At 34.4% G+C, this 18,501-nt stretch overlaps 1 protein-coding gene across 3 annotated transcripts in view; it reads left to right on the top strand.

The window, feature by feature from the left end:
• The window catches only part of LOC124366103, a 42,261-nt gene that overhangs the window by 9,506 nt on the left and 14,254 nt on the right, over nt 1-18,501 (top strand). The window contains exon 1 of one of the 3 annotated variants that reach the window (XM_046822381.1): nt 7,716-8,303. The exons of the other annotated variants lie outside the window; for them this stretch is intronic. The gene's annotated coding sequence lies outside the window, so the exon portion shown is untranslated. Of the gene's footprint in view, nt 1-7,715; nt 8,304-18,501 lie in introns of those variants that run through there. 3 annotated transcript variants of the gene reach the window in all.

Here is an 18,501-nt window from a genome sequence, read left to right as displayed (position 1 = left end):
TCAGGTCCAGGCTTGACATCTAGACCGCCGACAAGGAATTTTGCTGTGGCAGTCCATCAGAGTTGTTCCGCCTCGGAGAATTTTCAGGTCCAGGCTTGACATCTAGACCGTCGGCAAGGAATTTTGCTGTGGCAGTCCATCAGAGTTGTTCCGCCTCGGAGAATTTCAAGTCCCGAGACTTGACATCTAGACTGTCGACAAGGAATTTTGCTGTAGTCAGTCCATCAGGCGTTGTTCCGCCTCGGAGAATTTCAGGTCCAGGCTTGACATCTAGACCGTCGGCAAAGGAATTTTTGCTGTGGCAGTCCATCAGAGTTGTTCCGCCCCGGAGAATTTCAGGTCCAGGCTTGACATCTAGACCGCCGACAAGGAATTTTGCTGTGGCAGTCCATCAGAGTTGTTCCGCCTCGAGAATTTTCAGGTCCAGACTTGACATCTAGACTGTCGACAAGGAATTTTGCTGTGGCAGTCCATCAGAGTTGTTCCGCCTCGGAGAATTTCAAGTCCAGACTTGACATCTAGACTGTCGACAAGGAATTTTGCTGTAGCAGTCCATCAGGGTTGTTCCGCCTCGGAGAATTTTCAGGTCCAGGCTTGAGATCTAGACCGTCGACAAGGAATTTTGCTGTGACAATCCATCACAACTATTTTCTTCCACTAAAATTTTCATACTTTTGAGTTTAGGTTTCTTGTAATGAAATCCAGACAGCTAGCAAAATATTCAACTATTAGTTTTCAGAAAAACGTTTATTTAAACTTACGGTTTCAGGTACTTAGGAAGATATCCTGGTCACCGACAAGGATTCGGAGAATTTTATCCTTCAAAACTTCTGTTCCCACTGATGACTTGGTCCTTGGAAGGCATTGTGGCAGCCGGTACGGATTTAATCATAGTTTTGTTTCCTACTGAAGATTATGACTATTGAGAATGACATTCTTGTTTAAACAAGATTTAAAGTTGTAGGCATGAAATTTTTACTTGATAATACATTGATCCACTGTTTTTATTTAAAATGATGATTATTGAAGTGCAGTTTTGAAAATTTTACAGTAGCTTGGTCTGACTTTAAATTTTGAATGAAATTACGTTTCACTTTCCATAACCATAGTTACTGATGTCAACAATAAAAAATTAAGAAGTTGACTATCCTGTTAATTTTAGCACCTTTTATACCAATTGCTTGCTAAATAATCTTTAGTACTATCGCTAGCCAGTACACACTATGGTGTCACCCACAATCAACATTTTAAACGTTCAATAACTGTCCACTTTGAATCCGTGTCCACAGTAATCCGAACGCACGCTAGTCCGAACGACCTTCAGTCTGTATTTTTAGATTTTTATGTTACAATTTTAAATCCAGTGTGAGCCACCGAGCATTATAATCATTAGTTGTAGAGTGTTTCTGATAGTTTATTAATATTTCCTCATATAAAGCAAACAATCGGATCAAAGGCACGCCTTTACAAGTTGCTAACCTTTACCTTCAATATACTAAATTATTTTGAGTACTCCCAATGTCACTCGCAATGTCAGTGTATCTCTGAATATCGCCATATTTCAATTCAACTGCCATTCAGAAAGTATTTTTGTAACGAAGTTATATAAAACTCGAAAACTTATGTACATTTAAAAGATTAATATAATTATCTTTGTAAATAATAAGGCAATGCTTTTATTTTGGGAAGTTCTTATCTCCATATAAATTGTAATTTGTATTTTTATCAAGCCGCATATAAACATTGTCCCGTAACTCTTTTTTGCAAAAGTGTTCTACCAACAGCACAGTAAACTTTATTTCAAAATTTAAAAATTTTCAAACCAGATACAAAATGTTTGAAATTTTGACCAAACATTTGATACAAAATAATAGAATACAAAATGGTGGTAAGGAAACTTTTAGGTGCATGTAATAATAAACAGTTGCAATTTACCTTATGCTGGAATTCTCCGGGAGATATTTAGGATTTTCACGATCACAACCCCCAGAATCCATAACCACTACAGACCAAAAATGTATGTAATATATATATATATATACATATATATATATATGTGTGTGTATATATATTTATTTGTTTATATATATATATATATATATATATATATATATATATATATATATATATATATATGGCTATTTTAACAACTACCAACCATAAATAAAAGAAACAAGGTTTTTGTTATTCCAGGTTTTTTATCTACTATTATTAATTTGATCTATATTCTTGATATTTAGAATTGCTATTTATCGTTACAATTTCCATTTTTAATATTTATTTGCATTCCATTTTTATCACTCTTACTTGGTAATGTCTTATCATTACTGCTTATAAAGTATATCTGTATCCGGTAAAAGGGGTTTATTATTAATATAATTTTAAATGAATACAAAACAAATTATTACATTTGTAAATTTATAGTGGCAAGAGAATAATGTACGCTACATCAATACGAGCGCAAACATTCAGCGCCGTACGACTGGTGCGCAGTAACATCTCGCCACAATGTCCGCTGCACGCAGTTGACACAAAAGACCCTAGTAGACTAAAAGAACCTCTGAACAGTTAAAAGTAGGTCGTTGTCTCAACGACCCTCTTACTATATTTTATCCATTGAGTTAAAAATGGGTTGTTGTCGCTACGACCCTTCTTCACATTGCTTATACATTTCTCCATTTTGGTCCGTTGACACAAAGAATGGTTGAGTAAAAGACCTGGTTCTTTCAATATAAGCATTTAATATAATTTAGGGTCGTTGAGACAACGACCCATCTTTTGAAATATTAAACTAACTGGCAAAAAGTGGCGTTGTTGCTACGAACCCAGTTGAGTAATTGACCCTTTTCATTCATTTTACTGGGTCGTTGTCACAACGAACCTATGTAGAAAATCTTAAATATCAAAATGGGGTCGTTGTCTCAACGACCCTGGTAGACTAAATGACCCTGTCTTATTTGTTATTTTCTCAGAAAGGGTCGTTGAGTCAAACGATTAGTAGTGTAAAAGACCCGTCACCTCAATAACTTGAAATGCTATCAATACAGATATAAACGGACAATTAGCGAATTCTGGCACTTGAATTTAAAATGTAGAGGAACCCCAAATTCAAGTTCCACAGACTTCGTAGTGTAAGAATTTATGATTCAATACTATAGAGTTCTATAATTTTCAAACAGAACTCTTTGAAGTAGTCATATCTCATACATGAGATACACATTTTCATTGTTCAAAAAGTGGACAAAACTGCAAATGGTTCAGATGAATGTAAATACCCTTTTTATTCTCGAAGGAAAGAGACGATCGCCTCCAGACGCAGTCATAAAAAGACCTTTGCGTTGCCCTTACTTATGTTTGTGCTCTCAGAATCTGAGAATTCAACGAAGACGATAAAATGTTAGGGCTCCTGTTCTCTGATGTCCTTGGGGCTGGAAAGATACGCGTCCTAGTTTTTTTCTACTTTTAGATATGGCAGGAGAGTTTAGCCATATGTGTTCCCGGTGACGGGTCTTTTACACTACTAATCGTTGACTCAACGACCCTTTCTGAGAAAATAACAAATAAGACAGGGTCATTTAGTCTACAGGTCGTTGAGACAACGACCCCATTTTGATATTTAAGATTTTCTACATAGGTTCGTTGTGACAACGACCCAGTAAAATGAATGAAAAGGGTCAATTACTCAACTGGGTTCGTAGCAACAACGCCACTTTTTGCATGTTTAGTTGAATATTTCAAAAGATGGGTCGTTGTCTCAACGACCCTAAATTATATTAAATGCTTATATTGAGAGAACCAGGTCTTTTACTCAACCATTCTTTGTGTCAACGGACCAAAATGGAGAAATGTATAAGCAATGTGAAGAAGGGTCGTAGCGACAACAACCCATTTTTCAACTCAATGGATAAAATATAGTAAGAGGGTCGTTGAGACAACGACCTACTTTAAACTGTTTAGTGGTTCTTTTAGTCTACTAGGGTCTTTGTGTCAACTGCGTGCAGCCGGACAATGTGGCGAGATGTTGCCACGCACCAGTCGTACGGCGCTGAATGTTGCGCTCGTATTGATGTAGCGTAAATTATTCTCTTGCCACTATAAATTTACAAATGTAATAATTTGTTTTGTATTAATTTAAAACTATATTAATATAAACCCCTTTTATCGGATACAGATATACTTTATAAGCAATAATGATAAGACATTACCAAGTAAGAGTGATAAAAATGGAATACAAATAAAATATTAAAAATGGAAATTGTAACGATAAATAGCAATTCTAAATATCAAGAATATAGATAAAATTAATAATAGTAGATAAAAGTTACATACAATTTTGAAAGTAATCAGTAATTTAGCTCATATACAATGAATTATTAAAACGTAAATGTTCATTATTTAAAACTTACATTTTTACGAATTAGTTTGATTCTCTATATAAACGATACAATTCATGCCAAATAAATATATAATTTTATAAAATTAGTTTATTTGTAATATTTAAACAAATTAATAGAATTTTAGTGCTGTTCACAGCAAAATTGTACTTTTATTTTTCGTTCACTCCTCTTCTAATTTCAATATGTTATTGACTCTATCTATATCTCTTAATTTATAAATAATTTAATTTGTGGATTGAATAAAGGTGATACTTGAAGTTTAATAAATGCTTCTAATACCTGCACGGAATATTAATATATACATGTTCATAAACATTTATGCTTATTAATAATGTTTGAGGTGAAAAAGAAGTCATGGAGAGTTTCTTTAGAGGATTAAGATTTAATATATTAAGATATAATCGTATCTAGTAGTCTAAGGAGAAACTTAACTGTAAGAATAGGTTAAGTGGCTACCATCATTTAACCATTCTTCATTGTAGAAAATTAATTAAATGAGGAGAATTACATTTCGACTATGCCGACAAAACGTGTCGTCAATACATCTTTTAAAAAGGAGAATTGAAAATAATCCCTATAAAGTTATATGCTAAATGTATTAGAATGTGACTAATAATAACTAAAAATAAATTATGGAAGCTAAAAATATGTTAAAAGTTACATCATAAAACTTCTTTTTCCGTTTCAAACCACCATATAGAAATCATGTGGTACAAAATGTTATTATAATTTTAAAATGCCCCTTCTAGCATTTTGTGATTCTTCTTTGCTAGTTTGTGATTCTAGCATTAGCTCTTAAAATTATGATTCGATCTAATCCTTGGGGTTTGTTATTTGATTTGTCAGTTTATAGTTAAATTAAAAGATATAAATACTAAATACTATTTATTATTTTCAAATCACCAGAGATCTAACCATATACTTAGTCTAAAGGAACAAATCATTAAAGAATTACGACATGTTATATATTAACGTTCCAGCTCTCTAAGGTCTCTATACTACAAGAGTCCACTGCAAAAGGGCTATGGACTTAGACCTTAATATTCAACCAATTGATCTAAAATTATTTATTAACAATTCATTAATATTGGAATCTTTGAAACTGTTCAAGCAAGCAAAATTTCAGTTATTTAAATAGTGCAAATAGAAATGTTTCACTTCCGACTTCAGAATTCTAAAACATCTTTACTGTCATATGTAATTAGTGGAAAATAGATTTATACGTGGAATTTTCTTCCATAACCACCATTTATGTCGGAAATGCCTGCTTTGCCATTAAAAAGGATGTTTCCGTAACGCATCTGTCATGCGAGCAAAATTGAGTGTGAATCTAAGGGTATCAGTGAGGGTAGCTATTGTTACATGCAACCAATTGTACTCATATTTTAATAACAGCCACTAAAAGTGAAATTGTTAAAAGATAACTAGCATAAATAACAAATAAAATATATTAATTGACAACAACAATTAACATTGAGTATTGATACAATTGTATCACTTAAATTATTGAAAAATGCAGTAATAAGTATTGAGCCTTTTTAACCGTTACATACATATGCGGTTATTTTAGTAATTGAGCAGTAAAAACACGTTTGGGTGTATATAATTTAATCAGTAGGTTATTTCAGTCAATGCATTTAGTAATACAAATAAAGCGAATTTCTCTCTCATCAACTACGAAGTAGACAAATGTCTGGCTATATCTCGCCCATACCCGTATTCGACCAGCTTCCCGACTTTAATATTAATTTTAGAAGTACGATTTTCAATCAATATTTTTCTAATTACATTCTCTTTAAATTAGATTATGTTACTTCCCTTGATACACTCGTCAGTTCCATACACAATCACCAAAATGTTAAAATTTGTATGTTTAAAATTTATAATTTTATGTTTTTTACTTTAATTATTTTATTTTTTACGAATTGAAAAACACTACATATATACAGCATCTTTTGCATATTTTATGAAAATGTTTTAAATATAACTAAACCTATAGTATTATGTAAAGAAAAGAACTTGGAAAATGGCTAGAAAACAAAAATATCCCCCAATAACATAAAATTTAAAATTATTACCTTTAACAGTTAACTTACCCTCTGCAGTTCCCTCGACAATAGTAAAAAAGTTGATTAAATAGATTAACATTTCAAATATTTTTGTTTTAATGTTGCAATGTTAAAGGCGTTTTAACAAATAACTTTTCCTTTCTTAAAAGGTTTACTGTTAATAACTATATAAACTAATTATGTCAGATAGTATATATATAAATTATTTGTATTTTAATATTTAATCGAAAATAACATGTGTTTGTTTATAAAAAAGCTCATGCTAATAGCTAGTTTGTGAAAATGCTTGTGTCTGCAGTTTGGAAAAAAGTTGGAAAAGTATTTATGTGTTTTCGGATAATGTTTCGTTATTTAGAGTTGGATCTATTAGTAGCCTATAGATGAAATAAAATAGTCTTCAAAATCTTTAATAATGCTTACACCTGTTTCATAAATAAGCAATTAAAGTATAAAGGTTTCTATTGGCCGAACGCAGTAAAGCCTATGAGGGCTGGAAAGATATAATTTATTTCTGTTCACAGGACATCTTGAGAACAAACTGACATTATATTATATACTAGCTGTTTCCCGCGGCTTCGCACGCGTCTCTTAAGCTTTGCCCGTATATTTCTTTGCCTTCAAATAGTGTTTGGATATTTTAATATACGTAACTACTGTGTTGTAATTGCAGTTTATAATGTGCAGGCGCTTTGATAACTTTTATATCTTGCAGTACAGCCTGGTGGTTAGTTACATCAATGGGCATTGCGTATAAACCTTCTACATAGAAAAATACAAATTTTCATAGTGATCGGTCCAATAGTTTCTGAGTCTATAAAGGACAAACACACAAACATTCATTTTTATATATTATGATTGCAGAAACAGTTTAAACAAAATTTGTCGTTTCTCTTAAGCTTACTCTATGCTTTAAAACTATAAGTGTAAAGAAATTTATATATAAATATATTTTTTGTCGCATTATATATGTTTACAAAGAACAGCTGATTAAAAATTTGAAAAGACTCTTTCACTTAATAACATATGTTTGCTGCAATGCATTTCTTACGGGTATTTCTGTAACCAGTGGGGCGGAATCCTGAATCGGGAAAGGGATAAAAAAGTATCCTATAACCTTCTACAGATCAAGACGAACAAATTTTAAAAAAAAATTAGGCGAATCCGTCCAGCCGTTTGTGAGTGATGCTGTTACACACGAACAGTTTCATTTTTTATATATATAGATAATAGATATACACATTATAGGATTAGATAGCCCAAAATATATAAAACGCTGCAATATATATAAGATATACATACTCGTAATACGGGTAACTACGAACTAGTTGTGCAAAGAAACAAACCATTCTTTTAGACACTTTTAATAGAACAATATATTTTACAGTTACACTGTTTTAAAACGGTAAAGATATGATTAAAATGGTTTTACAAAAGCACCAACAATTGCTCTACAAATAGGACATGTTAGTGGCAGGCGTATATGTGTTGTAAATAGTTCCATCGCCATTTGTGACCTGATGAAATATTTCATACTCGGTCATAGAGACGGCGCACAGCCTGCACACTACAATGTGTCCACAAGGTGTGGCCATCCATTCATCGTAAGACACACGTTGCAACGCGTGTCTCCACTTCCTGGTTCTGAAGCCCCTTCGTCGTTTAAAGCGAGGCCCATTTTTATTTCGCTAATCTGCCGCTCGATTTCATGAGATGTCACAAATTCAGTAGTGTCATTGATGGTCGGCACGAGCCTGTAATTTATATACCTCGATGGTCTTACGTCGGATTGTGTTCGCTGCATCTTTAAATGACGTTGCCTCTTATATCCATGAAAATAGTAAGTAAAATTTGTAGGCTAATTAACAATATATTTTTTCTAACCTCATATATATTTAAAAAAAAAACAAATTATTTTAAATTTCATTCATTATTTTGCATTCAGTTTATTTCTGTTTTTATCTGCAACAATTTATTTTCAAATGTGTCATCAATTTTTTTACTATTGTAAAGTTTTTAACTATTGTTGAGGGTTTTTTGTAATCACTGAATCTTATTTAGAGTTATTATATCGCATGGTTGTATTGTATTTAAATGTCGTGTGATATAGGATATTAGGGGTTCCCTAATTTCTGCTAATTTTTCAGTGTCAGATGTGGTTGAGGCTTGAGAAATTTATCTTATTGCTGACACCTGGTAGGTAGGAGCAGATGTTATAATATGGAAGAAAGGCTATTATGTAGACTTATCTCTTTACCCAATACCCCTCACGGAATTTCTGAGAATAGTTTTATAACCCCTTCCACGTAATTTCATTAGACCCATTCAGAAGGGACACGCAAACTCGAGACCGGTTGCAATAAAACTATTGCATTTTCTGCTAACGACACCATTTTGAGGAAGGAACCACCTCACCCGAGCCTTTACCTGAGACTACCTCACTGTTGTTTCTGTAGTTGTAGTTAGAATATTTAAGTTTCATTCCATTGATATTTGACCATAGATTAATTTAAACTGTTAAAACTATCCAATGCAAACAAACCTCTTTTAACAACTTATACATGTAATTAACAAATCGATTACATGGTATAGTTGATACGCTAAATATTCTACAGTTACACGATGGGATTAGTTACTGAGTGGTAAGAAAGGTTTGATATCAGATGATGTATATAGTGTCGACTACACTAACTCACCTAGACTTATAAATGAACTCAATCAGATATAATAAAAATAACACACGGGTAGTGGAGCGCACAGAATTCAAGTACGTATATGTTACAATATACCTAATATATTACGCTCAGCCGAAAAGCATGAGTATACATGCGCCAAAATGGAGCTCCTTCTTGTCTATGTATAAATAAAGATTCATATAACATTTAAAGCATACAAAAAAAGACATTTTTAGAAATATCTTGCGGATGGATAGGGTACTTGTGTTACCATGCCACATCTAAAAATGTCATATGACTGTACACAGTTTGCTTACAAATTTATTTCTTCTGCGATTTTCCCGTCACTGTACGGTTAACCGCAATAGCAATTTAAAAGTGATCGCTATAAATCAATTACCATATATAAATCAATTCGTTTTCGATATATTGTGCGGTCATACAGAAATTAAATCTTTCGTCCTTCTCAGATGAGTGGCTGCGGCACTGTCAATAGAATTCCTCATAGTGCATGTTTGGAGTTGTAGTTGTCAAAATCTAGTATTAGTGTTTTTAGTGTTTTCATTTGTTTGCAACGTTTTCATTTTAACTTTAATTTGAACGTTGGGTACTGTTTGATTAACCATTTAATAATAATTAGAAACCTCAACCTGTTTCCGACAGAAGTAGAAATATGAATGACAGTTACATTATTTCAGTTTATGTACATGAGTGAAATATATTTTGAATACATAAACAAGAAATGGGAATCATAACAAGAAATGCATGTCTTAAAAATATTTCTTATATTTTATAAATACAACTGTTACCAGACTTTAAATCTATTTCAATAATATACACGTATAATAAACAAAATATTTACATATAATACTTATACAAAGTATTAACCTTTATATCAGATGTTAGGACTAAACTCGGCTCAGACGCAGCGCCTTCATGCCTACCGGGCTAGGAGTTGACTGATTGACCCTGTTTCGTTTGAGAGCGCTTGTTTGGGACGGAGGGGCGTTGAGACAACGATCAGTTGAGTAAACGCCCTAGAATGTCTTATTTGAGGTTAGATGCATTATAGGGTCTTTGAGTCAACGACCCCTTAATACATATATTTCAACTTATTCTGAAACTAGGTTGTTGATTCTACGAACCTTTTTCTACTTTTCAACTTTTAATTTATATTTGGGCCGTTGATACAAAGATCCGTAGTGTAAACGGCCCAATTTAATGAATTAGATAAAAAATATGGAAAAAGGGTCGTTGTGTCAACGAACCCACTTGTATTTCTATTCTTATATTCGGTATATGGGTCGTTGTGACAAAGAACCATTGGATTGAACTTTTAGTTTTCTTAGTAAATCGGGTCGTTGTCACAACGCTTCGTAGAGTAAAAGACCCCCTGTTATTTGTTATTTTTTCAGAAAGGGTCGTTGAGTCAACGATTAGTAGTGTAAAAGACCCAACACTAATATTGCAAATATAAAAATAGGGTCGTTGAGACAACGATTCGTAGAGTAAAAGAGCTGCTAATTCCTGTGATTCTCCACAGAGTCTGCATTATAATCAGTCTAAGACCTACCTTCATTAGATGTTTTCTAAGGGGGCCGTATCCTGCCAACATCCCTAATACCAATCTCACATCCTCCTTACTTTGGTCTAGGATTGCTGCCCACCCTTTAGCGTAAGGATAGATAATCATTTAATATAGTCCTGAGGCCCTACTTCAGTTTAAGGATCTAATCCTCTTTTTCCAATCTTTTAAAAGAGTTTTGATGTAGGAGAAAGCCATCCACAGCCTGGCTCAGGCCTTACCATAAGGGAATCTATCTTGGCAAGGGTGTCTGCTTTTTCGTGTCCATGAATTGCCATGGCCCGGCGCCCAACCGAGTGTAACTCTGTTCTTATTTGCCAATTCCACTAGAACATTCTTTCATTCCAATACTGATTTCGAATGAAACGAGCGGGCGTTAAGTATCTTTAGTGCAGCCTGGCTAACAAAGAGATTAGTATTCTAAAAGACTAGTATTCTGCTCCTTTTGGCCTCATTTGTATGAGTCTTCTGGTGCATGATTCTGTTGTCATTACTTCCGCTTGGTAGATCGTAGTATGTTTTCCCAGGGTCACAGCCAAGTTAACCCCTGGTCCGTATATACGAAAATCCTGCCATAGAGTCAAGGCGTGGTGCATCTGTGTAAAACTTCTGGACTTCTTTAGTAGGGTAGACCTCCTTTTTACTCAATTTTCCCCTATTGTCAATATATGGGTTTTCAAAAGAGTATTTCTCAACTAACCATACTTTCTGATACGTAGGTTATCATTTCAGCCTCAGGAAATCCTTGAGTTATTTTCATGTGCCCTTCTGAGGAGGTAGACCTGATCACCTTTGTAACTAAAAACTTCATTGCACTCAATGCAGCTGTCTTCACCACTTCCTGTCCCAAATAAGTGTATCCAAGAACCGCTTCGGGTGCCAGAGTTAGACGAGAGCCCCTGTGATGCTTACGCGAGCTAACCTTTGAAGACTGTAGCTTCTTGGCAAATGTTTTATGTTAATTTTTCGGCCACCACACTAGAGCAGCATATGTGGACCATTCGTTCTATTATGGCTTCGTAGACCCAATAAATTATTTTGGGTTTCAGTTCTCCAGTTCTTTGGAATTAACCCTAGGGTATAAATGCTTATAAACAGGATGACCAATGTGTTTAGTAGAATGTCCAACCCCTCTTGGAAAAGGGCCGGGAAAAATCTATCCGTCCTAGGGGATTTAAATGGATTAAAGGATCTTATTGCCCATTTAATCATTTCAGATTTTTTTTGACCGTTGTCTGGATTTTGCAACCTCTTGATCAGATCTCTCCACCGTCATAGAAAAAATCCACATTTCAAGTTGAGAGATCACCCGGAAAATGCGTGTTCACCAACAGTTCTAGAGTCGCCTTCTTGTTCATCGTAAGGCTACTATTAGCCTAAGGATCCTAGAGGGTTAGAGTGATCAATTTGGAGAGTTTTAAGAAACCTGACAGCGTCTGTTTACCTGTTTATGTTTTTACAAAAGTTTTTCAGGTTCTTCTTGTGTTTTGTTCTAATTTCTTTCTTCTATTCGTTTAGGGCATTTCAAGTTGTCACGGTTGGGTTTTAAGTGTTTTTAGTCCCCTAGCCTAACAAGGCATATCTTTCTTTAGCTTTTTGTGTCTGAGGGAGCAATTTTTCTCATAGGCATTTACGATGGATTTCTCTACCAATTGAGTCGACCTTTATAATTCACATACTTGTTTCTGATAGGATTTTATTTCCTCCAAATTTTCTGCAATGTATTGAAGGGTTAGGGAAACATGTTTAGGCAAAAACTACCTCTCTTTTTGCAAGGTGGGCCCCTTCTTCAGGAAAAGGGCCAAGTTGGTGTTTCGTTTCGGACTGCACTGACTTTAGAAGTAGCCCTGTGTGATAAGGTATTTACTGAAGGTGGGTCTTAGTAAGACTGATGAATGTAGACTATCCAGAGAAACAGATGAATCAGCGGAACAAGTATGGCTAAACTTTTCTTGCCATATCAAAAAGTAGGAACAAAGTTCTAGGGGTGTATCTTCACAGCTCCAAGAACACCAGAGAATAGGAGCCCTCAAATTTGATTGGCTTCTTTAAAAGTCTTAGAGGTACAAACATAAGTAAGGTAGGTGCAAAGGTTCCTTTAGAACTATGTGCGGATGCAATCGTCTCTTTCCATAGAAAGTAAAAAAAAAAACATTTACAGATTCATCCAAACCTTTGCGGTCTCATCCACCTGGATGGTCTGCTCTTTGGTAACGTTCTCAAGCTTTCCTGAGGTTTCGTCCACCTTTTGGGGTTCTCAGTGTTCCCTTTATGTTTCTTCTTCAGTCTTAGCTAAATTTTCCCAAACTTATAGCTGACAAATGGACCTTCATTTTCATGTTTGTTTGCTGTGGCACAGTCGATTGCCAGAGTAAGCACCACTGACTTACCCTCATCACTCCTACGCAGCACGTTCCATTCTCCAAACGTTAGCGCTTTTTTGTGCTTTTTAGAACTTCATGATCTGTTCGGTGGAGTCGTTTATGATATTTGGGAAGTAGGCAGTCGCGATTCTTGTAAAGAAATTTCTCCCTCTGATACAATCCTCAGACTGGCTCTCTCCCAAAGCTTTAGGGTATATTTTTTGCCTTTCAGCCATTCCGCAGTATTTTGGTTTTCACGAGTGAAAATCAAGACCCTGTGTCTCCTGTTGATCACTGAGAATTTTGACCTTCCTGTTCTTCCATGATCGCCTTCAGGATGAAGTTCTGAGTAGATTCCATTTGGTCAGCTGAGAGTAGGGTTTCCGTAAAATCGGAGTGAAGTATACCCACCCTTATATCCTATGCAGCTTGTTTGTATGACAGTTTATGGGGAGGTGCATATTACTCCTTCGTGACCCCTGTTGTCCCTCTTCATTTCTTGTTTTCTTCTTCTGTTGAGCTTCCGGATTAGAGCCATAAAAGTGAGGTCTTTTTGGCTTGCCCTCTCTATGTCTTTTATCTCTTATATGCTCTTCTGGGATATGCTGTAAGGGCAGATGCCTTGGATTCGTTTTGGAAATATCCACGTCTTCAAAACCATGCCATTCGTTTTCTTGCAGGAGCAACCAGTTTACGGATTTCTGAGGCTGGCCTTTCGGCTTGTACTCCCTTTACCCTTTGGGGGTCGTCCTCCAGTATGGCATCCTCTTCAGATGTGTCGGGGATCTAGGACTTATGCCAGGAAGTCTTCTATCTCGTTTGTCTGTTGTGATTGTTCAGTATAGGTAGGGTATCCCTCTGTCTTTTGTGGACTTCCATCCACTTTTTTAGAGCTGTTAAGAGTTCTCTGGTTTGGTCTGGTGTTGTTTTTTTTTTTCATGTTTACTCGTTGTGTTTCCACGAGTAGCGGAGATCTAAAGGTCTCCCCCAAGCAGTGGCCCGCTCTCCTTAGGGAAGGATATGTTTAAACTGTGTGTCGCCAGATACCCAGAGTCTGCATCTTAGAGATCAAGCTTTCCCTTGACCACGCAGCCCTTGTTATATGCTGTTCCACCTTGCCTTGGAAAGACAGAGAAAAAAAACAGTTATAGAAAAGTGTAGTAGAAGTTAGACTTTTTGGAAAGATTTTTCCGTAAGCTGAGGGTAGACTGAAATGACGTGAGAGCGTAATAGATGATAGAAAAGAAGCCCATCAGTTCAGTTCAGCCTAATCTGAATTTATTAGAAGACAAGAAGTGGACCAGGCAGTTCCCAGTTGCACGCACACTGAAGTACAGCACGAAAGAAGAGAGAAGGTGGCTGTGATTGTGCTTCGCAGTCATGTGTTGGGGTTTGAAGACCCCGTCACTTCACACCCCTCATGACCTATTCTACCAAAATGACAAATTCCTTTAAGGTTGAAGCGATTTCAAAATTATTTAGGTTGTAATGAATTGCATGTACATTATAGTATCTGTCAGCATTTCGGTGGACAATGTCACACCAATGAATAGTCATTCTTACTCTTAAAAGAGTGATTGTTTTCCAATATAATATTGGGGCCATTTACAGGAATTTATATATAGTACATGTTTGTACTCTTGGTATTTGTTTCTTGGAAGAGCGAATGTCTGTAAACATACAGTACAATATAATATGTTTTATCTCCCAATCCATGTTCGCTATATCATTCTATTTCATTAGTTCAGAAAAAGAATTATATCAATATTTATATCCCTCTAATCAAATTGTATCTCTCATCTATGAAAAATGGAGCGATGTCCCCATGACGATTTTCTGTATTAAGAAATGAATTAATTGTATTTAGTGTCTGGTGTATTCCTTTGTTATTCCACTGCTATAGGCACGGAATCATTAAGACTACTTGTTTCTTCACACTGTAATCAAGGAGCAATTAGTTGAATCATGTTTACGCTGAGTCCCTCCTTTTTGTTTTTTCAGCTAATCCACTATGTCTAAGGAAACCAAGTTCAACTACTGTTTAGTTTTAATTTCATTTAGTAGTATTTTTATTTAATTACACACACTAAGAATGAGTCAAATATAGAGATCAGCACTTAAACTATTCTAAATTTATTATTGGCTGAACCTCATGTGTGCCTGTGCTGGTCGGCTTGGCAGTGGGGGCTGCATCTCTCGTGATGTATTATCATATAACTCTTGACACGATATACATTTTCTCTATATTACACCTGCGTATTTGTGCTTTCTGCACATATTCACTTTTCTGTTAAACATCCTATCTAATTCACTATATCTCACCATTCCCCTTTATTATCATACCTCTTTCGATCTTCTTTGTTTACCTTTTGATTTGCCTCGTTGTTCATGGTAAAATGAATTTTCTCCTGCGAACGTAGACTATTCAATCAGTGTAGGCGCAGGATCCCTCTCCTAGAACTCTCTCTGGTCTCGTGCGTCCTGGTCCAAGGACGCTTTAGGTTGTGTCCGTGAAGGAAAGTCACTTTGGTAAGTGACTTCATTTGGCACATTCCATAAATTTCTCCTATCCTTTGTCTTGTCTCCTTAAATCGTCGGAAGTGGGAGACCCAGACTGATCCTGAAAACAGCTTTAGAATAATTATTGTTAAATAACTAGTTCATTTTATTTCATTTTCCTTTGTACACGACAAGTACCATACCTGCATAAATAAACAATTTTGTTCATTAATTAAAATTCAGAATAAACTAATTGGTTTGAATTCGCAACTGCAGCCATCTATACTTCCCCGCTTAGGAAGAAAGTCTTAACTCTGTTTGACTTGAAAGTGAGATATTGTAAAACGTAAAGTAGTAAAGTAATATTGTCCGCTATCTTTTTTATTCAAACAACATATTTAAAGGCTCTAATAAATATTTTGGAAAATTAAAAACAAGTTTATGTAAGGAAAAAATAATATAGGGTTATTTTCGTTTTAAAAGTGGTTTATGGTCTTGTTTCTTCCAAACAGTACTTAAAAAATTGACAATAAAACCTTAAATACCATGTTTGCTCATAGTAGCTTATATATATTTTAGTTCATGTTATATTTTATGAACTTATAACACAGATGATTAACATTATCTCAAATAATGTATTAAATACAGTATGTAAAGTACCACTTAATTTCTGTACTAATGTCATTCAAGTTTTTGTTGGAATACCTATTTTGTATTATTAATAAGAAACACCTATTGGATAGAATCAACTTTTCAAACTTATTAGATTAAACTGATTTAACAAAAAAGGACACACAGCGGTTATTACAAATATATTCAAATAATGTTACTAAGAATATAATAACATACATTGTGATTGAATATTAAAAAAATTCACTTTATAAATTTTTTTTTCAAAACAAAGCATGCTTTGTCTTTGTCTTGGTTGATAAAGATGATTGTAACCTTTTAATTCTTTCTAAAATAAACTAGGCTTATACTTGAACACACTACTAACTATTTGAAATACATACAAAAGGGAGATTATTCTATCTCATCATAACAAAGTCTGTACAACAAATAATTTAGGTAGGACTGATTTCCTAATTTATTCAGTTTGAAGATAGAAACACAAGAAGTGTGGTGATAAAGCAAGATTATCATGCTTTATTGATTTTACTACTGTTTTGTTTCCGGAACAACATTCTCAAAGTCAAAATGTTTCTTTGGTAAATCAAATTTTTTTCAGTACATAGAATATATTTTCTTTCTTGTTTCTAAAATATTCTCAGTGCACTAGAGGACATTCATAGGATATAGAGAATGTTTTTTATATACTTTTATCTCTTCTGTGCATTTTTCTCTCCTTTACCCAAAACAGACTTCTGTCCGATTCTTAAGAGTCCCTTTTTTGTTCAAAGTCGACATAGTATATAGAGAATGTTTTTTATATACTTTTATCCTTTCTATTCATTTTTCTCCCCTTTATCCAAAACAGACTTCAGTCTTATTCTTAGAGTCTCTTTTTACGTTCAAAGTCGACATATTATATAGAGAATGCTTTTTATATACTTTTATCCCTTCTGTGCATTTTTCTCTTCTTTACCCAAAACAGACTTCTGTCTGATTATTAGAGTCCCTTTTTTCGTTAGCTCTACACTTACTGCATGTTATTCTCCAGTGAATGCTTGTGCTAGGTTGGTTTATGCCCATTTCTTTGCTTGCTGAGAAACACTCATTATTAGGGTAATAACTACCCATGCCTATGCCATTTTGAATGCCGGTAACTAAAGGATCTAAAGTTGAGAGTTTAAGTGGAGCAAGATCAGTTAAAACATAACTGTTATCACGATCATCACTACTACTATTGCACTAAGAAACAAAATCAGGAGCAGCAGAGCAAAAAGTAGATGTTGAGGCTACAGCAGATGGTGGCAACAGATGATCAGGATTATCTTGAGCGATGTTAGATTTTAGTAAACTTAGAAGATAACTGGATCTTAAATTTCACATGTATATTGTCCCGTCTAAATATGAGTGACAACAAATTCAAAACTTACAACTTGCTTCACCACAACATTATACTAGAAGTGACATTATACCACTCACTTCTTCATATAGTGAGATTAATATACTAAATAGTCCACAATCATATGTATTTGGAGGGAAACACCTGATTTTAGTTATTAACAGTATCAAAACCACTAGTAAAAAACCTTAGAGAAATAGAGTAGATAAATGGCTTTCTATTGACTAGTTGAGTTACAGCTTAGTTCCAGTTCTTATTGTAACGATAGCAATTTGAAGCAAAATGCTTCAAGTACAAAAACAACTTGTACTTAAGGCTTTCTGTCTTCAAGAGTTGCACATAATGCTGTCTTTAATACAATGCCAGAGATTTTTGGACATAAGGCTTATTTCATTAGTGTTTTTCTCAATCCAGGAATGGAGATACAGCCTTCTATCCTAAAAAAATAGGTAAAATATCATCTAGAAAAAAGCTTTAACTCAATTTAAAGTTTTTTAGACTTAAGGTCTTTTTCTCTAATAGGGCAATATAATAACAGTTATATAATACTATTTATCTTTATTACATATATCACACAACCGCTGGTTCATACAAGTACTAAGTAATGTGAGAATGCTGGCAGTCTGTGACTGTCAGCTGTAAAAATATTGCTTATCTTTACAGTAAATACACTTTTCTTTCAATATTTTTAAAAGTATTTATAACTGATATTTTTAAATAAACATGTGCCTACGTTTGATTCCTATATCTAAGTAATGTACATGCCAAATTTGTCAAATTCCGTCCACTGCGTTTTGTGTGATATAGTATCAAACACCCAAACATCTTCACAAACTTTCACACTTATTATTATATATAAGTGTATTATATATATGTATGTAGGATAACAAATTATTTGCTGTTGTTTA

Source organism: Homalodisca vitripennis, chromosome 1 (assembly GCF_021130785.1).
Source record: "Homalodisca vitripennis isolate AUS2020 chromosome 1, UT_GWSS_2.1, whole genome shotgun sequence".
Taxonomy (NCBI): domain Eukaryota; kingdom Metazoa; phylum Arthropoda; class Insecta; order Hemiptera; family Cicadellidae; genus Homalodisca; species Homalodisca vitripennis.
The sequence above is the reverse complement of the archived record's forward strand: the minus strand, read 5'-3'. Positions and strand labels throughout refer to the sequence as shown.